The sequence below is a fragment of the Pleurodeles waltl genome, chromosome 2_2, assembly GCF_031143425.1.
Source record: "Pleurodeles waltl isolate 20211129_DDA chromosome 2_2, aPleWal1.hap1.20221129, whole genome shotgun sequence".
Classification (NCBI taxonomy): domain Eukaryota; kingdom Metazoa; phylum Chordata; class Amphibia; order Caudata; family Salamandridae; genus Pleurodeles; species Pleurodeles waltl.
In genome coordinates this window covers 943519757-943546576 of record NC_090439.1, presented here as the reverse complement: position 1 = coordinate 943546576, position 26820 = coordinate 943519757, and the positions used below count along the sequence as shown (strand labels likewise).

At 42.3% G+C, this 26820-nt stretch overlaps 1 protein-coding gene across 1 annotated transcript in view; it reads left to right on the top strand.

The window, feature by feature from the left end:
* CSMD3 (CUB and Sushi multiple domains 3) overlaps window positions 1-26820 on the top strand; it is a 2682374-nt gene that overhangs the window by 2355930 nt on the left and 299624 nt on the right. The gene's annotated exons all lie outside the window — the stretch shown is intronic.

Below are 26820 nucleotides of genomic sequence, written 5' to 3'. Positions count from 1 at the left end.
ACTTTATCTTCAGAACCAATGCATCGTCACAGCTGTGTGAAGAAAATCAACACATCACCTCTTCTAGCACCGATGAATCGCTCAACACATTGTCCATCTCCACCTTGCATCTTGCTGTTGCAACTGGGATCAAGGTACTCTGTTTACCGGGCCTATGAGGCTCTTGTCTCCGGTCTGCGCTCCATCGCAGTCAGCCTAAACATTTGGACTTATTCTTGTCCAGCTCGACCAGATATCCCACATAAGCGTTTATTTCTTCTATGCACTATTTCTCATTTAATCTTTTAAAATTCATATCTCAGCTTCTATTTATTGGATTATTGTCCTTTTGGTCTTAGTTTGTTCATTATATTCAGGTCTATAGTTCTAATCTGTTGTGGGGGACTTTTTTAACTTTTTTAAGTGCTGCACAAATACTTTACACATTGCCTCATAAATTAAGCCTAACATGTCTATGCCAGGCAACCAGAGAGTGAGCACAAATGAACTTTTAGTGTGTATGTGACTTACGCTATCTAGAATTGTGGTTCCTGCTTGTACAAGGTGTATATTCTGACAACCAGGACTCCAGGTTTTTACACATTGGAACTCTGTTGGTGGATCTAATGTGGTTTGAAGGAGAGCAGGCAACTAGTTTGATGATAACCGCTGGACATGAAGCCCTTTTCTTTCTCAGTGACCGCGGAGATGCAAACACCTTTGACTGTGATCTTTGAGATATGTAAGTCTGTGGTTCATGTTCCACATCTCAGAACCCCAGTCCGGCATTTTATTCAGCCTAGACTCCCGATATGCAACCTTGTCCTCTATGTGTGTTAGCTGCAACTGAGATGAACTGCCTTCCGACGTAGGCTTTTTAATGTATCAGTCTTATCAGCGGTGACCTGTTCCATGGAGGCCATGGACCCTTTAATAGCTTTCAGTTCCCTGAGAATTGCATTGAGGGTAGAGGCCTCCATGTGTTCACATGTGGATGCAGTTTGTGTGCTGCTTGCCCTGCCACAGTATAGTGGAGCCAGAAATTAAAAGTACATAACAAGAGAAAAGGAGCTGCCTCAGTGCCTTGAAGCACTTTTTAGGCATACCTCTCCATCACAGCTCTGAGGCCGCCATAGACCAAAACACTAGCTAGTTTCTGTGAGAAAGCAGGCATCAAACAGCAAATGGGCTGGCACTGTCTATAGTGAGGGCCACTATCCCGGCATTATATCATAATCTTCAGGCCTGCCCCATTGTCACTGTCTGATACCCTGTGTGGTCCCAGCACGGTTAATGCCCATAGAAGTGTGCCAGTTGCAGTTCAGGCATGGTTTGTGAATCACATGAAAATCCTTTTTGAGATGATAGTGAAGCCAACAATTGGCAGTAAATAACAAGTTCAGCCTCAGTATATTTGGGGATACGTACAGGAAGTATTACCAGTAATAACCAGTGTGCACATGTAGATATTAAAGTCCTCTTGAAACTATGTAACAGCCAGTCATAACAGATGTTTAGGACATGTCCAGTTTAAAAGTACTTTGGGGGACGGAGGGGCTTGTGGAGGGTGTTGCCTGTGTTATCAAGTGTGCACTATTAAATGTTGTTAGTGCTTCACATTTGACATTTTCAACATCCAAGATGGTGACGCCCACTAGTTGATGAAGGAAGGCAAAGTCCAATCCAAAATGGCCGACACATCTCAATTCGCCACCAGAAGCGGTCAGTAAGTTGCTTCGACGGCCACCAAGTATTATTGGAGGGGCCCGTGTGCATTCTAAGTGGACTTTGGAGCTGTGGGTGCAGTCTCCTGCCCAGTGATTTTCCAAGGGAAACTGTAACTGAAAAGTAAGATGGTGTGTCAATACTGTTGTATGGTGTAAATATTTTAGATTTTTTGCTATAGAGATTCTTCTGCACTGAAATTGCATGTGGCTATTTCTTTCCTTACTAGTATACGCTGCAGATTTTGAGTGGCCACTTTAGAAACAAATTTGGTTATGAATGTAAATTTGAGAACAATTTAACCTTTCCTTTCTCCTGCTAGGAATATTCAAAGGGATTATTGGAAGGTGCATATGCATATACAAGTGCTTATTTCTCCTACCCTTGTGTAGAAAATGTGAAACCCCCTAAATCCCATTCAATGTGTACGAAATAGACATTCAAAGGTGTGTTTTGCCTTAGACATTTGGTAACACCCAAAATCATGTACATTTGTGGGCATTCCTAAACTCCTTTGACTCCCCTCTCCACCTATGTAATTGTCAAACACATGGCACACAGGCTACTGGGCCACAGGTGGTTGAGGTCTTTTACTCCGGATGTTTTGGGGCCTGAACTTACTATGAAGGCTGATCAACTGGGCCAATTGCCCCTTCTGCACTTGACTCTCAGTGGTAGATGTGGTCAAGCAGTGAAGTGCTCCCTCATGGGTGGAGGGAGTGTAGATATAGGTCAGCGAATGTGACTTATAACTCAATGTGCCAACAATATGAACAATAAAGTAATGCCCAGTCATATACTTGCTTTTATAAGAAAAAGAAGTATTTTATTTCTCACTTTACACATGCAAAGCAGTATGACATTCAAAAGCAATAACACAATACCTCCGTGGTTGGGGCTCTAGTAGTTGTCAGGCAAAGCCCTGTCCCACTCGCCTTCATGTAAAGTGCTCGTCTTTTTCCGGTTCACTGGTGGTAACATCCAGGGAAAGCTCTCTATTAGACCATACTCAAGAGTTCTCCTTTGAATCTTCTGGATTTAGTCAGAAGTGTCTATGGTGCTGCAGCACCATTAGAGGTGAGTTGCCAGGAGTTCAGAGGTGCAATGTGTGCCCTCTGAATGAGCACCCGCAAGACCTACTCTGCTTGGAGAAGTAAGGCTGCCTACTCGGCAGACACCACAGACTCTCTCTCCTCAGTAGCACTGCCACAGCTATTGCAGTTGTCAGAGAGGCTTCCAAATCATGAAGACGCTGTGAGTTGACTTAACCCAGCAGGCAGGGGAATCCTTACTTCAGCTCCCTAATGGAGCCCAGTGAGGGTGCAACATTATCCATGGTGCCCTTGGCAGTCCTCAGTGCTCCTTCAGGGAAAGTTCCCTGGCAGTGCAGGTCCAACTTGACAAATGTAGCCTCATTCTCTCCATCAGGCAATGGCCAAAATCCTTCAGCAACTTTGGTACAGTCAGCCACTTCTGGCCTTGTAGTGGTACTGCATCATACTGGTGCAGGCTTCCTGGTACAAGCACCCCACCAAGATACGAGTCTCATCAAATCTTATTGTAGCAATTTTGCCAGTGGCACCCTCTGGCATACAGGATTACAGCAGCAGGTTGGTACGGGCCCATTCAGCCCTGCACGGGTCTTAATTCATGACTCAGTTCACAGTGGCCCTCTCCTAGTATACTGGGGTCACCAAACTGACACTGCACATGGGCAATGACCCGATCAGTGCACAGCTGAATCCTCACACCTCACACTGGAAGTCCTCATGGTAGGGCTTCTCACTGACCTCACTCCTTCCAACACGGTCCTCTTCTACACAGGGCATGCTGGTCTTGGAAAGCAGGCAAACTCTGTTACTCCAGGCTTCAGGGCAGATTGTGTTTGTTTTTCTGGGTAATGTCCCCTCACCACGCAGAGAGGCTAGCAGATCTTGTCTGGCTGCTTTGCAGATGGAAAAATATGAGCTCTCTTAAAGTCCTTTTCCAGACACCAAAAGTGATTTAGGGTCTGAGGCTTTGAAATTGTATGTTGGGTTTCTGCTTCTTTTGACGTGTACATTTCTCTCTTGCTTCTTTCTTCTTGAAAGGATGTTTGTCACAGCAGGCAAGACTCTGAAGCTGAATGACCCACAACACTATTTATGGGAGGGATCAGACTCCACACCTAGATGTCAGCCACAGTGATATGTGAATGTTTATCCCAGGATGTCAGCCCTACTCTTTGAGATTTCCTTATCAGTCCCATCTCTTTTCCTGAGGTGTGCCCAGGCTCCTTCCTTGTAATTTATGCCTAAATTACAGAGCAGCATTTTTTGAAGTGTAAAGGAAGGGCCCCTTCCTTCTTTCCTCTGCTGTGTGTCTTATCCAGCTCACAGGAATGCAGCAATTCACAAATCCTTCTGGAGGGATTCTCTATTCCTCATGCCTTCACTAGACAGGCCTAAGATCCCAACGCACGGTTCTCCATGAAATGTGCCATTTCAGGCACACTAACTCAGTGTACGGTCACAGGACACTTAGGGCCTTATTTTTACTTTTTGGTGCAAAACTGCACTAACGCAGTTTTGCACCGGCTTGCACCATTTTTTAGCACCAGCTGGGCACCATATTTATGAAATGGTGCAAGCCGGTGCAAAGTGTAGGCTAGCTTAAAAAAATAAAAATGACATTAGGCAGGTTTGAGTCAAAATAAATGATTCCGACCGGATCAGCATAATTTTTTTACGCTAAGGGGCGTATTTATACTCTGTTTGCACTGAATTAGCGTCATTTTTTTAAAAACTCTAATTCAGTGCAAAACTAACTCCATATTTATACTTTGGTGCTAGACCCATCTAGCGCCACATTTATGGACTTAAAGTCATTTTTGGGAAGTGGAAACCTACCTTGCCTTAATGAGATGCAAGGTAGGTGTTCCCGTGCAAAAAATGACTCTATGGCCTTAACGCCATATTTATACTCCCATGCAAAAATGGTGCAAGGGAGGGAGGAGGGGTCACAAAATGGGGCAAAGCTTGCTTTGTCCCATTTTTTCAAGCCTGGTCAGGGCAGGCGTTAGGGGACCTGTGGGCCTATGTCCATGGTGGAACACCATGGAATAAGCCCAAAGGTGCCCTCCCCACACCCCAGGGGCACCCCCACCCACACCAGAGGGACTGCGGAGGATGGGGGACCCCATCCAAGGTAAGTACAGGTAAGATTGCATTTAATTATTTATTTGTTTTTTTAATTGCCATAGGGGGCCCTGAAATGGGCCCCCATACATGGCACAGGGTGCAATGGCCATGCCCAGGGGACTCCTGTCCTCTGTGCTGGCCATTGGGGTGGTGGGCATGACTCCTGCCTTTTCTAAGGCAGGAGTCATGTGGCATGGTAGGTTTAGCACCATAAAATGACGCTAATCTGGTTAGAGTAATTTCTTTTTACTCTAGCCTGCCTAAAGTCATTTTTTTGTGCTAAACCCCCTTTTTCTATACTGCCAGCCCCACCCAACTAAAGTCATTTTTTTTTACTCTAGCCTATCCTTTGCACCGGCTTGCACCATTCCATAAATATGGTGCCCGGCTGGTGCACAGAAATGGTGCAAGCCGGTGCTAAACTTTTTGGTGCAAAACTGAGTTAGTGCAGTTTTGCAGCAAAAAGTATAATTAAGGGCCAATATTTTGTAAGTTTGTGCCACTTTTGCGTCAAAAAATGAAGTTAATGCGGTGCAAAAAAAGTATAGATCGGGGCCTTGGTGCTAGACGGGTCTAGCACCGAAGTATAAATATGGAGCTAGATTTGCACTGAATTAGAGTTAAAAAAATGACACTAATTCGGTGCAAACAGAGTAAAAATATGCCACAGAGTATAAATATGCCCCTAAATATGGCGTTAAGGCCATAGAGTCATTTTTTGCACGGGAACGCCTACCTTGCATCTCATTAAGGCAAGGTAGGTCTCCACTTTCAAAAAATGACTTTAACTCCATAAATTTGGTGCTGGAGGGGTCTAGCACCAAAGTATAAATATGGAGTTATTTTTGCACCGAATTAGAGTAAAACAAATGACACTAATTCAGTGCAGAGTATAAATATGCCCCTTACTGTCCAGCACTGTTACCTCCAAGCATTGTACCATTGCAACTACATTCACATTCAATGCACCCATTTAGTCTGAGTGCTTTGTTCAGCATTCAGCTTTTCTATACTGTACCAGGATGTGATATTTACAAACGCACACTGTGCGAGCAGACACCCCCCATGTGCATGCTACGCAACACTTCACCCTTCATGTATTGTACTTCACACAAACACTCATAAACTCAGCACATGATTTAATTCTGCGTGCACTGCAAAGCACTACATCTTCTATGTCATGCATTTCCTGCAGTCATACGACCACTCAGCACATGCACCAGTCCCACTTATACTATCCGGTACTGCTCTGTCCCTGAAGTGTGCTCGTCCTAAGCACACATTCATCCAGCGCGGAGTCACTACTGCCATGTGGCACTCCACATCTACCTGATGTAGGCCAAGGGTGAGTTAAGCACACAGCAGAGGAACTTTTAAAAAGATGAGTGAGCTTGTAGGCCTCCCTCCAGTGACACAAGGTAAAAATGTTCTGTTTACTATATCTGATCACTTCACTGTATGCTACCACTTCCACACTTGTGCTGCTTAACTCTTGTTGAAGCAATAGATTTCCACCACTATAAGGGTAGTGCTTTTGGCCCCCCCCTTCTGGTTCAACGAGTCTACAATCCGTGAGACAGGCCTACGTCCTGGCACACATGCATGATTGCTATGACAACAAAAATCAGCATAAGGGACAATAGAACAGTTGGGCACTCAGGACAGGGTACATGTCTTCGGCTATGCTGAGGATTTTCCTGCCCCAACAGTGGGAGTGTAGATGAAGGGCTTTTTGTAAAGATCAAAGGGAAAACTTTGCTTTTATACAGCGACCTCTAGTTCTCTAGTGCAGACCCTCTAATGTGGAGAACTTAGTACAGCATATATCTAAGCCCATGAGAATATTTGCATGATGTTCCTAGAAGTAGGACTGGAAACCTACACCTGACTCCACTTTCAGGTGTAGTCCTGGGAATGCATCTAAATCACAGAATGTAGGCAGTGTGCACCCCTACATAACTATACATTTGCAATGTGGAGATTTACTACTTTTTTCCCGAACTGGGTCCTATTTATGTAGTAAATACGAATTTTACTGCTGTACCTGTTTTAATTTTTCCACCCATTGAATTTCAATCTGACACATTGATTTTTGTAATAATTACGTATCCCGATGTCTGTATCCAATACTGCACTATTTACCACATAAGTTGTTGATATGTTCTTTTGCTGCCTGCTGTTATAGATTCTGTCCTACTCTTCATAAATATTTTGCCATACCTTATTGTAAGGCTCTGTCACTCTTTGGGGATTAGCAATGCTGTACTAACAACTAATAAACACTTTTAAGTACATGTATCCTTTTGCCTAACTGCAATATACTGAATTACACATTTTAACTTATTATTCTGGCAACATTAATGTTTTGAATCGGAAGGACTCTGTCAAACAGCTTAAGACAAGAGGTTAGTTCGATTTAAAAGTATGCTGCATAAAAATAACAGCATACACCGGTGTTGTGATAAGTGAAACACACTTGTCACTAGTGGAAACACATTTGTCAGATGTTAATTTAGTAGATATTACTTGCCTGCTTCTTTAAAGAGCTTTATTAACTGTGAATATAATTAAAATTGTCTAATGGATCATCAACTCTTTTTTATTAAGACTCGGCCTAGAATTCGTTTAGCAAGATTGCTTCATTAAAATCCCACAAAGAGACATAACTGGGAATACAGCTGCTCATTACTTTAAAGACTGAAATGTATTGCTTTCCAATAGGTGACACTTTGTAAACAGAGTATTCAATGGTGGAAAAGGACCTGAATTTGATAGTTCAGGAAATTAAATAAAATCCCTGATGTACTCTGAAAAAAACAATTTTGTTCTTTATTTTATATGTGGTTCAGAAAAGAACATAAATGTTAGACTCATAGTTCAAAGTCCAAATTGCATTTTAGTGCAACAAATTATTGTTCTGTTGTTACTATTAAACATTTTAACCGAGCTTATCAAACAAATGAAGATACTATTGCCATTTTGGATTGGATTTTTGTAAAATTAATGAAGGGTTCTCATTTTGGAGCTTGATTTGCAAGTCACTTCGTTCTTGGTAGACACAGTTTGATTAAGTTTAATTCAATTGAATTTAAATGTTGAGAGCCTCACAATTCGATGTTATTGAATAAAACATTCTAAACAGAAAATCAGGCCGGATTACATGTTGTGAACTGATTTTTTAAACTTATATTTATTGGCATTTATAATAAACAACACACGGAAGTAAAGACAGATCAGAGTAAAAACATCATCAAGAAGAGCATGGCATGTCTATAAAGTCCAGCAATAATACACACAGTGGTCAAGTAAGCATATCCAACAGAGGTATCTCTCCATTCGGGGCAATGATATGAAGAAATAAAAGCGTAATAGGTAACATTCCCTCAAATGGCGTGATGTATAACACAGCACTCCAACACACATGCAACATTCTGATCTCGTCTCCCCACCCCCTATCTTTGGTGTCCCAACCAAATAAATGACCCAGAACTCAGATTATGCAATGACTCACTGATTGTGACTATTACAAGTCAGTTTAAATCAAACTAGTGCGTAGGAGCAAGACAAAGTGGACCCATGGAAGGCGACATATTAAAAAGTAAACAAGAAAGCACTCAAACTGTCTCAGGGATCACTCAAGCTAGCTATTACATTAAAACTAAGGCACAAGAAAAGGAGTGGTCAGATATTCACTCCAGCTTCGGGGCCAGGGTCCCCGCAAAAGTGGAGTACAACTCTCCGGGCAGTTCAGACTGGGGTTTTACCCAAAGCCCTTTCCTTAATACTGAACCAAATCTCCTGATTCATGACCGAGCCCCCCCAGGGCCTCCGTAGCCTCATGAACAAGCTCCTACAGTGGCAGTTGATCCAGGAAAGCTGACTGGTCCCCTGGTGAGAGAGGTACCGAATGCCTGCTCAGTGTTTCATAATATTCCCATATTACGTATGGATGACCCTGGCAGAATAACGTGATGTGTCGTCCCCTGTTAGGCGAACAGCGCACCTTGCCCAAACTCCTACACTCGCGGAACTCTGCATAGCGCAGCAGAGTTTTTATGACACTTCATGGAGTTCCGCATAGCAGAACTCCACCCAGGCCTAATGCAGACCCTCCCCGTCTCTAGATATAAATACATCCTTTTTTCTTTAAAAACTCCAATAATGCTGAACAGATTTACACCAAATTATAAAAAGCACTCTTCCTGGACCACGAGCTACCTTTGTGACAACATTGGTGTCAGGCCATTCAGCAGTTCGGGATGTAGTTATGTCTAAAATCCCTATGAGAAGTTGCATGAGCAAAATGCGTTTTGGGACCCCCTGTTTCTCAGCTCCCGCTTGATGAATCACCCCAAAACTTTTCAGACAGCAGCTGAAGTGACTGGGAAACTAGTTATGAAAAATTTGTGGAGATTCACCAAACTGTGCTATATATATATATATATATAGAGAGAGAGAGAGAGATCCACAAAAAGGTTACAGTGACATTATAGTTAGATTTTGAATTTACTCGTACAAAACCATAGAAATTCAGCAGTTATAGTTATTTCAAGTAACTATAATTCACACCCTAAGGAAACTATATCTCACGTCCTTGCCATGAACAGTTTTCTTATCAATAATTTTATTGCAAATGTTACAGTGATAATATTAAAGATGCCATACAAGATGTCATCAATGATATAATATGTGGATGGCGAAGGTGTGAGGTATAGTTACAATAGGGCGCGAGTCATAGTTACTTGAAATAACTCTCACTATAACTGCTGAATTTCTATGGTAAATTAAGAACTTAACTATAACTACCCAGTGGGGGTTGGTGAAAGGGCCTTGATCCTAGCCCTTATAACCACCCAACCTCATGCCATGCACGGCCTTTGGCTGTGTGCAGCAGAGGTTGGCCACCGGGACCTGTCTCTTTCAGTGGATCAGTGAGTGGGTGGGTGAGTGTCTGAGTGTGTCTGAAAGTGTGTGTGAGAGTTTATGAAGGGGTCTGAGTGGGTGCATCAGTGTCCAAGTGGGTGTGTGAGTGGGTGCATGAGTCTCTGAGTGCATGCATGATCAACTGAATTAGTGTATGAATGAGTTTGAATGTTTCTTTACATTTTTTTGGCATATTCTTGAATATTCTAGGATATTCATGAATATTGCACATGGTGAAGAAAAAACATTTTAAACCCATAATTTGTCCCTAAAACACCTCTATATCACACCCCTCAAGTCAGGATACCTCCACCTTGACCCCTTATGCCACTTATCATTTCTATTTTCAGCCCCAGAGACTCTCTGTGATAACATAAAATGACAGCCGCAACTTTCTAGTCAGTTTGTGGCCAGCCAATTACAGCACTTCTATTTGCATGTACGTTCACAAAGATTTACTGATTTTCACAATATATTTGCGATGATCTGTGTCCCTTGATATACAAATGTATTGTCCCTTTAATATCTCAAAAACTACTGAGCATATTTACTCCAGATAAGTGAAAGCATGGTCTGTGTACCGAAAGTTAGCTTTCTGCCAAATTTTGTGGCAATCCGTCCAGCGGTTTGGCCTGTAGTCATGTATAAATTTCCTATGGGAATTAAAATGGGAAACTTAACTCTTTTGACCCCCACCCCCTTTTCTCGGCCCCTGCTTGATAGATCACCCCAAAATTTTCCATGTGCAATAGGAATCACCCGGGCACTTTTTGGGGAAAATTTTGTGAAGATTCGTTAAACGGTGCTAAAGCTATAGGCACGTCAAAAAGCACTTTATCTAGGGAAACATGGTCCTAACCATAACTACCCAGTGGCGATCGCCACTAGTGCATATATATATATATATATATATATATATAGTGTTGTTATGATGAAGCCAGAATTTTCATTGAAAAGAGTTTTCTTTTTTTATCTTAATAACTTTGATGCTGTTTTACAAGTCAGCATGAACATTACCAAAGACAGGGTAAACGGAATTGGGGTCTTTCATGACACGTTTTGTGCAGATTTACCAAGCAGGGCCTTAATAGAACTATGGTCTAAAAAGATAAACTTGGAATATTCCCTGAAAAACATACTGTTACAAAAGGAGTTATTTTGTGGCTACATTGCAGAAAACCAATTAAATTGACGCAGTTATGTTCACCAACGCGCATAACACATGCCACACCTTGCCCCGCTAGAATGTTTCTCATTTGACTTTTCTTTTCTTTGTTGCTTTCTGTGGGCAAGTTAGTGTTTTGATCATGGAGGGTGGTGCAAGTTATGGCGTGTGTTTTTTTTTTTTTTTTTTTTAGATCAGCAGATTTTTATATATTCTCATACAGTCTAACACTTCTTTTTCCCCAACACCATTGTTTTTCACTTAACTTAGCTTTCCAAATAGGAATGCCCAACAGCTTCTTCCTCAAATCGTGCTAAATCTTTTGGGGAGAGGTTACACAAATGCTTCTTTTATTTGTCTTTCTGGTCTAAAATTTCTTCTGGAACCTATTTGTATTTTGGCCACTATCATGCTAAAGGATCTATTCTAATTTTGTTCTTAAGAAATCATCAAAAACGGCAGCTCATATAATGACTGAATGGTGGCTTTTTTGCTTTATCGACAAAATAACAATTACAATATCTTAATAACGAAAACGAAACGTAGAGTAATGCCTCTTAGCCAATCAAATAAATATTGTGCAACCAATAAATTACTGATGTGTTCGTGCCCTTTTAATTTAGAAAGTATGTTTGCAACTGTGGCCTGTGCAGTGCACCATTAATTCACTTAGGGCCTGACAGATGAATCATGGCACAGATCAGTACCCATAAGACATGGTGTTGCAAGTGAGGAAGAAAAACAATCTCTCTGGTAGGAGTCTTTAAAGAAATGCCACCCTGAAATACAAAATAAAGACACTTGCATGTGACCTGAGAGGCCTACATGAGACATCATTGTAACCAGAAATTGGAGGACACAGTAGCTTGCTTTCAGAGCCATGTCTGCCCGGGATAACAAATTATGTGACGAGTATTTTTTTATTAAGGAGATGGTAGGAGGCAGAGAGGGGAGCAGTTTGTACCATGAGTGGTATCAAAGCACTTATCAAGAGGTTGCTCAAACACAGTTTGAGAACCAGGGCCGGCTTTAGCGATGGTGTTTCCCGGTGCAACAATCATTGTTCGCACCTCCCCATGATCACCTCATCGGATTTCCTCGCTACCACCTGGCAAATGTGCCCCTCATCTCTCCATCGCCTCTCTCTCACATACAATGTATTTGTTTTAAATCGCTTGTAAAGGCTGGTTTTACTAATCCACTCAGCTATCCACATAAAATACAGATCTGTTCTTTGCCTCAGGTATATTACCCTCTGGGCTACTTTATGGCGAGTCAAAACTGCCACTGGATAAAACTTCATATCTCTCTCTATCTCCAGCAGGAACATTAACCACAAGAGTTATCTTGCCACTTTTTTTGCTTCCTGAAAGCAGGACACATAAGGAACCTTGCAGCAGGTGCATTTAAATTGAAAGTTATTGGTCAACAGGACGCCCCTTCTCAGGTCAGTGCCTCCTTTCTAGGTCAGCGCCCAGTGCGACCGCACCAGTCGCACCCCCGAAAGCCGGCCCTGTCGAGAACCATAGCGGGAAATAGACATGATGGGTGAAAAGAGAATGCCATTTATTGTAATGTGATGAATAATGAAGGTCATTAAACAAGCATTAAGAATGCATGTGGTCCATATATCTGTCTTTATAGTGGTTTTATCTTTACTTCATGACATGCAAATGTATGTTTATAGCACTATAATACATGGGAGCCTGCATTTGCAGCAGTGGAAACTGCCTTTGGTTCTTTCATCGTGGGTAAATTAAGGATTTAGGGCCAGATGTACGAAGCATTTTCAAGTCCCAAACGGCAAATCTGGCCGTTTGCGGCTTGAAAAATGCTATTTGGGATGTACAAAGCCCAAACTGCGATTCAGTAACTTGTTACCGAATCGCAGTTTGGGTTTTGCAATTCGGTATTAGGAAGAGCGTGACAAGGGTGTCCCTTCCTAATACCGAATCCAGATGGTATGTATGATTGTTTTGTGACCGCGAATGCGGTCGCAAAACAATCGCAGTTAGCCCCAGTTTCAAACCTGTGCTAACCCATTCCCATGGGACTCCTTTCCCTTTGTGAATGGCAGCGAACATATGTTTTCAGAGCTCTGAAAAAATTAAAAGAAAACTTTTAATTTTTGATTTTGAAATGCATCTCATTTTCCTTCAATGAAACCGGACTGCATTTAAAAAAAAACTGCTTTATTTAAAAGAACTCACAGACATGGTGGTCTGCTGTCTCCAGCAGGCCACCATCCCTGTGAGGGCGGCTAATCGCAATGGGGTCGCAAATTGCGACCTACCTCATGAATATTCATGGGGTAGGTCATTTGCTACACCATTGGGAATTGCAAAGAGTGTCATTGACACTGTTGTACATCAGGTTTTGCTACTCGCAAATTGCGAGTCGCTATGATTTGCAATTTGCGAGTCGCAAAACCTGAATTTCGTACATGTGGCCCTTAGTCACCCCCTACAATAACAGTTATGTATGCAAATCTATTTGAGGAAAATGTACTAAACACAGCCAGGGTTAAACTGAAATTCAGGCACAGAAAAAATGGACTCTCACCGGCCCTCACCATTCAACCCTCCCTCCTCCCGTTTGGGGGGAGAACACACGTAGTGCTGCAATACCTCTCAGGAGCTCTCCTCACTTCTAGTAATTTCTTATCAACATTGAAAGTCCAGAGTCCAGCATTAAAGTCCATCGACCCTCTGTGCACCTCCCTGGCACTGGGCGCTGTTGCATGCTCCTGATATGCGTGCTTATCCTGCTACTCTGCTTCTGCTTCTCAAACACTTCAAACTGTGCCTTTAAAGACTGAAAGTCCTGTTAATGTGTCCTTGTCTTCCCCTGTGTTCCCCGTTTGTGGTTTAGGGAAGAACCTGTGTGTACCATTCCTTCCCTCACAAACTGTTTCCTTGTTTGCTTGAGCAGAAGCATGTGATGAATGGCATTAGTGATAAAATACAATATGTCATCATCATTGTTCAAATACATGATAAACTTGCATTTAAGGATATATCTCATAATGCTGTCCTCACTACGCTCTTTCCTGCACCATTCCGTGGGATCATTCTCCATTTCCTGTTATCCATGCTGGTGCTTCTCAGTTTTACTTTTCTTCCACTTACACATAACACATTACCTCATTGATGCAGTGGCAGCTTGCTCTTCCTAGCCTCAGATTACTTCTTGGCACATTTTTCTGGTCTTGGCTCAACACTCATGTAAGTGCTAGGAAAGCTAACTTAAACAACTAGGCACTGTAGCAACACACCCACTCTCTCAGCACAAAGGAGAGAGATGAGTGCTGGAACTTGTGCACTGCATCTGTGTGACTATGAGAGGTGGAACATACAACATCCCAGGTACTACAAGAGAAGTCGTCATATCTCAGGTGTGTTTTGCATTTTTTATGGAGAAGTCACTACATCATGTGGGACATTACTTTGCAAGAAAACTACAGGTATTAAAGTTTGATTATTACATAATTTATTATCTTAACGCAACCTATATTTTTATATATAGTCTTAACCATTCTCTATAAATTATAAACATATTGTATATTTGTATATTAAATATAATAATGATGAAGGTTAACAATGTAAAGAATTATTTTTAACCTTGAATACATATACTGTTTTGAGAAATAATATATTGCGTAAACGTTTCTGGGTGATCCGTCAAGCGGGTGACGAAAAATAGAAGGGGTCCCAAAGCTAAATTTACCCATGCATTTTCCATAGACTTTTTTAGCAGAGAGACCCCTAAAACTGCTGAGCAGAATAACACCAAATTTGGCAGGAACCTAGATCTTGGCCCAGAAAGCTTGCTTTTTGTGATTTGGTATAAATCTGTTCAGTAGTGTTTGAAATATTAAGGATCAAAAATAGTTATATATTTGAATTGTTAGATATCATTGACTCCTGCAAGAGTACCTTAAACCCAGTTTAAAAAAAAACAAGTATTCTGATTGGGCTAAGGGACACACTCTTATTGGCTGGCTACAACATGATAGAAAATGCTGCAGGCAGCCATTACAGGACTCGAGGACTTAGTGCCCTGTTCTATGTTTGTTTTTATAATGTAATGTGAATTTGTACAATGCTGCTTGACATCCATGAGGGTATCCAGATGCTGAGTAGATGAGTGAAGGGATGTGGTGAGGCTGGGCCTTAATACAGGCTATGTCAATAGTCCCACAAGAAGACTAGTTGACTAGCCCGGTCTTCAGTTTCTTTCAGAATTAAAGAAGTGATGAGGAAGCCCTGATGTGTTGGTGGAAGTCATTCCAGAATTTGGTGGCTTGAGTGGAGAATGACTGACCTCCCACTCTTCTTCTCTGTATGGAGGGGTATGTGCAAGTGAGTGTGATGCTGAGCAAAGTTGTCTGGTGGATTGGTTGAAGTAAAGTCAGTGCTTGAGCTATGAAAGTCCTGTGTTGTGTAGTGACTTGTATGCATGTGTGGGAAGTTTCAACTGGCAGCACTTCTAGATCGGGAACCAGTGGAGCTCTCTGGTGAGTTGTGTCGTGTGGATTCAGTACAGGAGGCCAAGAACGAGTCTGGTGGTGGTGTTTTGGATGGTTTGAAATCTGTGAAGGAAATGGGTTGGGATGTGGGTTGAGTGTGTTGCTGTAGCCCAATCTGCTTGTGATTAGGGCCTGCATGATGGTACATTTGGTGTTCTTTGAGAGCCACTTAAAGATTTTATATAACATGCAGAGCAATGCAAAAGCATGAGGCTGTGTCCGCATTGACCTGGGACTTCATGGTGACGTTGGTGTCCAGGATAAGGCCTAAGTTCCTAGTGTGGTTAGTTGGCGTGGGTGTGAGTCCAAGATCGTGTGGAGCCAGGTGGAGTCCCAAGGTGTGCTCTTATTCCCAGAGATCAGCACTTCAGTTTTGTTGGTACTGAGTTTGAGGCAGTTTTACTTCATCCAGTTGGCCATGCTGGTCATGTGCTGTTTGAAGTTTGTCTTGGTGGCTACAGTGTCTTCTGAGACAACATTCCACCCCAACTAATAAACAACTTTAACACAATTGGCACTGATTTTCTGTTTTGGAGCATAATGGCTGTGCCATTTTGTGTTCAGCCTGTGTGACTTCAATTTGTACATTTTGTAAACTATCAGTAAACCAAGGTGCTCTTTTGGGAAGATTGAATGTTTTAGAAGGTTGGAGGGGGCAGTATTTATCAGCAATAGCTGCAAATACATTTTTATAATAATATCACAGCAAAAAGCAATCTTCTGGACTTTCTAAATATGCTCCATAGAAGGAGAAGACTCCTGTTTTTTAGTGGGCTCTCACCCGTGTATTTCTATGTGGCATGCTTCATTGTTGAGTCCCTGCTCGGTATGTTAATCTATACCAGGAGGGCTCAACTCCTTTTATGTTTGGAGTACTTTGCTCTTGTTTTGACAGGTCAGTATAGGGACCAGGAAAAAAAAATCAAATACCTGCAGGTGATACCCTGAGTGATTTAATTTAAACATAGGTCACATTTGCAAATTAAAAACTAAAGAGGGACGTGTACAGATAGTATATTAGCTTCAGCACCCCATAGTGAACGTACAGCTGGCCTTTATTGCTAAAATGTGGTCCAGCTTTCATTCAAGACCATCCAGGTCTCAAAATGGTTTTAGATTTTTTTTTAGCTATTGTTCTGTTATTGAGGCCTCTTGCCGTCAGTCTGCAGTCATATTAACAAAACACACAATACAAACACTCATGCGACACCAATGTACCAGAATGAGGTTGCCAGTTGAACACTGGAATTTAACGGTGTGCTGTTTTTGTATTGGGGAGAGCAACGTTAGTGTCACACTTACATCAGAAGGGAGGCCCGCCTAGTTACCTTATTCAGATTCTATGTCTAAATTATAAAAAGCTCTACATCTCGATTTCCATCTCAAATAGATAAAAATAACAGTATTAAAAAAAATGCAATAGGCACTCAAAGCAAAGTCAATGATAAATTTTAGATCGAAATAGTAAGGATGCATAGAGGATAGGTAAAATCCAATTAATTTATTGACACAGAGAAGGATCTGATATTCAAAATACAAGCATTTTCCATCAACAGCCAACACATGTTCTGTCACACTCGTGAAATTTTCAAGACAAATGAAATCAAAAGCTGATTCTTCATCAAATCATGTCGTAACTTTGTGCACCAATTAACCAAATGTGTTGTCTAAAGCCGTAAATGAGGCAATCGGTAGAGTCAATCATAGCCCTGAAAAGAATACTCTCGAAAATTCTGGTCTCAAAGTCGAATTCAGTGTGATGATAAACAATCTAGAAACTGTATATATAAAAGGCGTAGTCATTATGAAGAAAAATAAGGTTGAAGCAGAGACCCATTAATGTCTCTATAAGTGTGGTCCTGAAGGCCAAAATAAACAATTGACTGCCGTCAACGTAGTCATGTGGTCCCAATTGTCTCTATACTTGTGGTGCTATAGGCCAAAATAAGCAATGGACCATTGTCAAAGTAATCATGCGGTCCCAATTGCTGATTTACCTAGTCTCTTTGCATCCTTACTATTAGTATCTAAAATGTATAATGGACTTTGGTTTGCGTGCTTATGGTATTTTTTGAATAGTAGATTTCAGTGGTTCCTTTAGGCCACTGCTGTTTATGCCTTGGGTAGTAGGGCATATACCACTGGTGAGCACCACAAGACAATACATTGCTTGGTTATATTTGTTACCCACCGATACTGTTTTGCCAACAGGAGGTGCGATATACATACTACTACTACCTATTTTCGACAAATAGCTAAAAATAATATTGACAGAGAATGTGTTGCATAATTATTTTTTTTGCCACATGATTTAGATAAGCCTACGAATTACTGATCCTCCATACTCCATAATCCTAGTACCACTGACAGTGTTAAATCTCTGCAGAGTTGTTTGCGGACTGTTATTACATGCCAGTTGTTAAATAGTTACCATATTTCATGGTTTTTTTCTGTGAAATATTGACTGCGCCTTGATAGTTGTACCGTCAGTTAAGAGCGTTGTTCTGAAATTGGTGAGTGATGGAGGAGCATTTTAGTGATTTCAGTGGATTTGCGTCCACCTGTAGGTGGATACCTTGTAGGACCTTGGGACCACTTTATTATCTTTCAAGAGGCACCTCCTGGCGATCTCTGAGCCTCTGTGCCTAAATCTGTAATAAGGTAAGGGCAGAATGACAATGGATTCCCTTAATGCTTTGGGACATTTCCCCTTGCAAATGAGAGCAACCTCTCTTGATATCAGTCTGGCACACATTTAGCGCTGGTGCAATTTGTATTACAGAAGTAACGCGCAAGCGCCTGTGGTCCCACCTCTAATGCAAAAGTGTCTAAGGAGCACAAAAAGCAGTGTACATGCCTGCTGTGCCCCTGGGGCCCATTCTATAATATGGCCCTAGATTGTTCTGTGAAGATGTGCGTTCCCTTAACTTAGTAATGACTTTCATGAGAAACATGGTCCAAAGATGGCAACAATGTTTGTGCCTACCAAAAGTTGTGCCAAGGCTATGTCTGTCTTTTTTAATATAATCCTATTTGGCGCGTTGGAGAGCATTCCACTATATTTGAACACGGCTCCCATTGTTTCACTTATTGGAAACCATAGCATTGTCTTAAAGCACACATGCAATCTCTTATAGCATCACTGCAATACCAGAAATCTTATGAAAATAAGTGAACAATCCCAAGAGAATAAGTCTGTAAAATTGCATATATCTTATAAAAGACATTATGAATTCACGTCCAAAAGAATCATTTTCTGCAGAATTACGTGAGACAACCTTACCTTGCATTTGCACAAGGGAAACAAAACATATGGTTTAGGAAATAATGTGCTGAAAGTTCCTGCTTCCATTACAAATTGGTCCATTGTTCACAAGATGTACATTATTCTGTGCTCCTATGTGCTTCATATACAGATGCTGTGATGGTTTACAACCATTACCCAAAACAATCCTTCCCAATGATGTAAGTCTCTCTCTGTTTTAACCCGAGGTCAATCTCATTTGGAAAACAAATAGCTTACACCTAGCCTGAGATATCGCTGGCATGCTGGAGATTCTCTGATTAAAACGGAGCCTTTCCCATAATCACCTGGAGTGCAAAATGCATTTTCAAATGATAGAAAAAAATCACTCGTATAGAACCGCTTTGAAACGGAAGGCCGGCCGTATTGTTTCAGAAATGAGCACATTTCCATTCTAGGACATGTATCAATTAAGGCCTATCTGCTAGATTCTACTTGCAGCTCGGGGAAATAGAGGTTGCTGTGCAGAAGAGGATTAAGCTCCCTTTGGAATCGAAGACTAGCCCGTACAATTCTAGTAAAACAAAAAGTCATTACAAAGTGACTCTCTCGTTTATTAATCCACCAAATTATATCAGAAGATTATACAATTCCTCTGTTGAAGGGGAGAAAAGCCTACCATTGCAGACTGTGATATGAGCTCTGCTAAATGTTATTAACATTAATAGAATTTGAAAATTTTGACCTTTACCTTTTGTGAATTTTATATTTGAAATAATACCGAATAAGCTAAGAAAATACCCCTTACATGCATCCTTTCAGTGAGATTTATAGTTTACATATTCTGTAAATCATTGCTATAAATGAAACTTTCTCTCAATCTTTTAGACATAGGAGAAAAAAGAATAAGGCATTTAATTTGCGCGTGTGTTTCTCCTACGGTGATATCCATATAGTTCGTTTGTAGATCTGGTGGATTTGTAATTATGATAGGTCTTAATCCCATTTTGCATGTAGTAGATCTTTGAAGCCAAGTCACAGTGTCGTGACCAGGTTGCTCACTACATCCCCTTCCCATTTTACTCTGGATCACTGAATCTTAGCTCACACACAAACTCCTTTAGTCTCTCGCTTGGTTGAGGATTAGGATGTAAATTATACCATTGGCTACTGGAGACCACTGCCGGTTCATCCTGCCTTGTGTCACTGTGTTCAGTTGACGGCTGGCCTCCTTTGCTTTTTGACCCATCATTTGTTCACTTAATGGTTGGACAGGGCATTCCTCCACTGCTTCTTTGTTGTCTTCAGTGTGAGCACCATCTTCCGTACCATTTCTTCAGGTAGGGGCTTTCACCATCTTGAAGCACAACACATTCCTAGTCACTGTTGCCTCCTCTCGATTCGCATTCACCATTATGCCCTCCACCATTGTCACCTTACACATTTGCAGATTCATAAGGGGTGTGGAATTTCCAACCTGGCCAATGATCTATCGGAAGCACAAAGTCCTCGCAGACTGTCTCCATGTCACCGGGTGGCTTTTTCATTGTTGTGCGTCCTCCAATCCTAAATGCCATCTGGGTCATAGTCTGGCGGTGACCACCCAGGGTGTACCGGAATGGTGTCCTGCCGGTGCACCTCAATAAGTGCCCATGGGGTGCAGTGAGGACCTCCATGGTATTCTCGTAAGAAACGGTCAAGGGCAATCTCAGGGCTAGTCCCTTTTTGAACGGCAATCCTCAGAGCCTTGTTCAAACTCTGTTTAAACTGTTCCACATCTCCGTTTGCTGCAGGTCACTGGGAATAATGCATCTGTGTTTTATCCCTATATGCTGTAGGAGTTCTCTAAATTCAGTTCCTTGAAACGGCAGGCCATTGTCTGGCCTGATCTCCTCTGGAAACCCAAACAATGCTAAGACTTTTTCAAGGGTGGGACTTACCTTGTTGAAAGCAGTCAACTCCACCAGTACCACAACAGGGTACTTGGAGTGGCTGTCTACCATTACCATTGCTATGCTCCCATCTGGACAACTGCCAAGATCCAGGCTGACCATTTTCCAGAGAGGGTTGCCTCTCTCATCTCTGATCACTGGTGCTAAGACTTCAGGACTGCTGTTCACCTTACACCCTAGCACCTCTGTACCAGCTCTTCTACTACTTTAAGGCTGAGGAACCACACCTTTTCTCAGAGGCAGCATTTTGTTTTGGTGGCCCCTTGGTGCCCTCCATGTGCCAGCTCTGCCACATGACGTACCAGCTCTGTAGGAATCACTATGTGGCTTCCTCTAAGCACTTTGTCCCAGGCACCCCACTGGCTTGCATCCTACAGAAACAGATTCCAGGTCCACTCTTGTAAGTTCTTCTGGACTTTCATCAGCACAATGTCTCTATTAGTTGCCTGACTGATCTTCTGGAGACTCAGAGCATGTCCCCTGTGTCACCAGCCTCATGTATTCCTCTGTGAACCCACCATTGTGTTTCGTTGTTTCATCTTCCCCTGATGGGTGCCTGGAGAAGAAATCAGCTGGGTTTTGGCAACCTTGCTGTTATACCACTTCCAGCTGATAATGCTGTAATTGTATCATCCATCACTCAATCCTGGGAGGATAGTGAGGCACAGAGCCTTCGAAATGGTGGATCAGCAGCTGGTGGTCTGGTATTATCCAGATGGGTTGTCTGCACAGATATAGATGAAAGTGTCCACATGCCCATTTGATGTCTGGGGCCCCTTGCTTTATCAGGGTATACCTAGGCTCTGCTGTTGTAATTACCTTACTTGCAAATCCCTGGAGCACCCACCTGGCCGAATCCCCCTCTTGCTCTAGGACCGTGCCCAGTCTGAAGGAGCTGGCATCTGTGAGGATCTCAGTACTTTGCTTAGGATCAAAATATGTCATTTTAGTTTTGATCAGGAGCTCTAATTTGATCTGTTGGAAAGAGCCTTCTGCCTTGGACCCCCAGAACCACTGAGCATCTCCTCTTGTTAAGGCCCTGAGTAGTTCTGCATTGGTCGCCAGGTTGGGGATGAATCTGCCACAGTAGGTTGCCATCCCAAGGAACCAGCAGTCTTCAGTGGCATTGCGGGGCCCAAGGGCCATCTGTATATAGCCTGAGACTTTCGAGGGTCAACTTGGATGTCATCCTTAGAAAACAAATGTGCAAAGAATTTTTTGTGTGACTCAAAGAAGGCGCACTTTTCACGCAGAGGGTGAAGTAATGATCACATAGACGTTTCAGAGTGGGTCTCAGATAAAGGTGGTGTTTTTCGACCATGGTGGAATATATGAGAATGTCGTCAGTGACATTCATCGTGCCTTGGAGGCCAGACGAGCTCATGGATGGAGTACTTCAAGACCTCTGCCACAGACTGTATCCCAAAGCTAAGGTGTTTGTACCTACACAGGCCTAGATGCATCAGAAATATTGTGATATGTATACTGTTGTTTATGTGTGTCTTTTGCATTTGATAGCTTTATTTGGGAGATGTATGCTGACACAGATGCAGATCTTGCTAGGTTGCCTAAGTTTTTTCGAGATTTTTTTGGGGAGACACCCAGAGTGTGGACCCAGAGACCTTCTTGATAACATCCAGTCTTACCAATTTTTGAGCCCCTGCTTAACCAAAGGTCAAAGGTGAAAAGGCACCCTCCTGTATCTGACTGAGGGCAACTGGTTTGACCTACCTATCAATGTGCAGCTTTATTGGAGGTGTGCAGAGACACCCTAGCTCTTGAAGCAGGCTAGGGAATTGGTCGAGCAACTCATCCATTTTGAACTGTTGTACATTTCTCCCAAAGCATATTAGCCTTAGGCCTTCTATCATGTGACATCTAATAAGAGTCTGCTTCCTTGTTTATAATATGGGATTTTACAGGGTACTCCTTGACATTGGACTGCACCCATACTTCCATGACTTCTTGCAGTGCAGCCCTCCCCCCCCCCAGGTGAAGATCTTGGTCACTGAGACAATGGTATTGGAGACAATGGGAGGGAGACAGTGGCATTGATGATAGCACATCACATTCACAGATGCACTAATGTCAATAAGAGCTTTGACGGTCGTGCTGGCGATATCCACTGTGCATGTGGACTGCAGCCATTGGTGCTGTTTAAGGTGATCTGTGAATGATATTAGAAACACTGCTTCCTTCACTGAAGTTATCTCCTCTGGCACACTGTTTTGGCCATTTGCATTGGAATTTGGGCCTCTGACGTTTACCTTCGGTCATGGATAAGTGTCAAACAGCATTTGTTAGTGGTATGCACCCTCTGCCTCCTTGGTTTCTCAGGCCTCATCTGCACACCTTGGCAAAGTGGTTGAGTTTGCCACAGTTTGAACATGTTTTACCTTGAGCTGAACAGTTCATCCCTCCGTAGTTCCTGCATCGGCCCATGGCAGGGGACATCATCTATTACACTCAGGTAGGCCTCAGCTGAGAAGTGATCACATCTACAGTTTCCTATTTGACGGTGGGCATTTTGCCACTACTTTTGCCATGTGTTGGTATCAAATCCATTTCTGCTGCTCTTGCTGCCGACTAGGTCATGTAAGTGTGCCAAGATGAGAATGTCCTCCAGGATGATGTTTAGTTGTCTCATGATTAGGATGCAAAGTGTTTTTGACGTGCACCCTTCAATGATCTGGACTCTGACTTCTTTCTGCTGGTTATCTGCTGTGCATGTGCTGGGCATCTCGTGAAGGCAGGCATAGAAGGTATTGATCATTTATCGCAGCTTGAAGCCCTCAAAATGGTTTCGCTGCAGGTTGAAATGAGCATTCAGTGCCCTCACCGTTGCATGATAGTCATCCTCCACATGTTGGAGATGTGCTCCAACAGCTTTAGATCTCTTCCACCCCATAGTGAAGCAGAAGGGACTACTTGACAGCACCATCAGGTTGCCTTGAAATAATTGTTCAACCTCCCCACCCATGTCTTCTTTCTGGGGCAGACGTGGCAAGATCCACCAGCTCACTGAAAGGTTGTAGGGTCCCCACCAAGGGGTGGTGTGGGGTACAGGTGGTGCTGGCATGCCCACACCATTGGCATGATCTGCCATGTGGCTTCTCACTCAGTTGTCACACCCAACTCACAAGGGATGTCGAGCACAGAGTGCTTGGTACATAAGGGAGGGCCATGGGTACTCATGGAGACCCACAGGAGGGGATCCTGGCATGTGGGTAAGGTACGGTGATGGTTGTTGACTGCTCGGTTCTAGCAAGGCCCACCGGTTGGCAGCAGCAAGCAGGCAGGTGCAGAGGTAAGGTTAGTTCCTATGGCATAGATCTAGAATAGTAGCGGAATGCAGGTTTGGGGTCCTGAGGCATAAAAAAGGAAGTCGCTCACTTGCCGTCCTCCACTTGACACACCTGCACTGAAACAGCAGCAGTTAATCACCATGATGAAGGTTCCAGCTGAGGGAGCAGGCTGAGGCAATATGCAGGAAAGACTGCCTAGGCAGAACACTCACGGCCAGGGAACAAGAGCCTGATGAGGGCAGCATTGAGGAGTCAGAGAGAGCCAGATCTGGCCAGGGCTTGGAGCCAGCAGAGCAGAGATGGGAAGACAGCCTTGCAGGTGAGTACAGTGATGTGCCAATCAGGCTTATGAGGGCGATCCGAGTTGGGAGCTGTAAGCCAAATGTTGTGCCGAGACTTACACATGGTCCCTGAGACCCCACCAGAAAGAGTGACTCAGACAGTACAGGGCAGGATAAGAACACAAGTGGTCTTTATCCCATTTATTTATATCCTCGGCCATGCCGGGCTTGAGGATTGCATGCAGTACACCTGAGGACCCAGGTCACAGTGTAGTGTCTGGCTTACTCACTACACTAAGGACAGGGCACGGTACCAAGGATTAATATTTTTGTTGATAACTTCACTCGTCTCAGTAGTAGAGACAACTCAGATTTCTGACATGTATTCCGCTCAACATTTCCATACTCAAGCACTCTTAGCAAATAGTTTGTTGTGTCCTGATTCCTGATCCTTCGAAGTGGTTGCACTTAATGGCTTTATGCAGAGCCACTGGTATAAGTGTGATTATGTGGCTGACGTATTTTCCACAAAAGTATGGATTTGTCATATTTCCGATATAATTTGCAAATTTCAACAAATAAAATTGTTTCCAATACAAACTGTTCAAAAATTACTAAAAGGATTTAATGTGATTCCATGCATCAGAAGAGTGCTTGGCACGGATAGCTGGTCACTTTTCAGTAGCTGATTGTTGTATTGAAGTGATACACTGTCAGCAATGTGGTAGAACTATTCCAGATAGTCTAAATGGTTGTAAAGTTTCTGAAATTACTATATGATACTGTTACCGATTATGCTCCATTTTGGCACATCATTTGCCAAATCTTGCTACATAATTTTTTCATCCCTGGTGCCTAATTTAGTGTACCATTGTGCCATAATTTTAGTGGCCTTCTCATTATTCAGTGAATACCTTTGAGCCTGCTGTCATGGGACTGCAGGCAAGCTTTGTGAAGCTGTTCTCAGCAGTCTGATTACGGTTGGTGTTCTGAATGTCAGATAATACATTGCCCAGAGTTCAGTCATCCAGAGGAAGAGTGCAAGTATTGTTCATGGTGTGGTTGTGAGGAGAATAATAATTTAGTTTACTAGATTAATTTGGACAGTAGTTTACCTTCAGATTTCTTACTGCCAAAAGGTACTCAAGGATGATGTTAAGATTGCACTTTCAAGTTACAGAATATGTGAAAGGAACAATCCCCATTGTATTTGGAGTATTGCCAATATTGGGCCTAGCCATTAAAATTAGGTGATGCATTAGCTGTTGGTAAAACGTTATTATCAGAATACCTTTTCCTGGTAGTACAAACAACATTCTTAAAATCTCTACAAGCAAACATAGCACTTCCTGCAGAGAGGAAATCCCTCACTTTTCTGCCCATACATGCAATTTTTGATTCTCATACAGTATATTACAAAGATAGCTTGCAGAATTCCTTGACAATTTATTTGTGGACAAACTATTTGTGGACAAGGCATTTATCACCACTGGGTAACATTTAAGAAAATATGTTTCCTATACTAGATGCAGCTACTAGGAGTAATGTGAGTAATGTAAGTGACACCTATAATCTTAAGGGTCAAAATTATATAAGTTGTTTTTTCTGAATGCCTCCGCCCCTGACCCCCATCTCTCTTCCCTTGGTGTAACTTGGCTTTCTTTAGATGCCCTTTGTAAGAAATTAGGTTATTAGTTGAGAAGGGTGGGAGACTCACTCAATTAATAGAAACAGTCTTTGTCAGGGTGAACCATAAAAGTCACTAATTTCATAACATGATGTATCGCGGCACACCACCAACCAGTCCATAGGTCAGTCCTTTATATCGTTGTAAGGAGTCGTATAACACAGCCACTGTCTATTGTATGCTACATAAAAGTCACTAACTTAACCTGTGCTTAACCCTGTAGTAGCTTGGCACAAAAGCAGTTAGAGGCAATATGTAACGTATGTATACACCACTGAATTAGTAATAAAGCAAAAGCACAACACAAAAAATCCCAAACCAATTTAGATAATAAAAGTACATTTTAAATAATAAAATGATACAGTTGTGTGTAAACCAATTCTACCATGTTTTAAGGAGAAAGCACAAGCACTGTTTCACTGGTTAGTTGTGGTAAAGTATGCAGAGTCCTAACAGCCAACAAAAACATGTTCAGAAAACAGGAGGATTAAGCCAAACAATTTGGGGATGACCCTGGGAAGATGCCTAAGTCCAACAGCACTACTTGGGGGTTCAACAAAAAGAGTTTAATTTATTAAGATGTAGAGCAGCATTGAATGAAAGGAAGAGAGTTGGAGAGTGTCATATTTACTAACATATGGCACTGTTGCTTTCTCTTCCTTCTATGGAGCACTTTTGGCTGCCTTGCGTCACATGCACACCTTTGGACTGTAGTGCAAAGGTATGTGTGTGATGTCTAGCATGGGTTCTGTACTGCAAGGTTACCATTCAAGTACAAAATGTTTTCTTAGACATAGCTTAAAATGCTTCTAACTTTGTAGGTGTACTGTACATTACAATTCCCACACACAT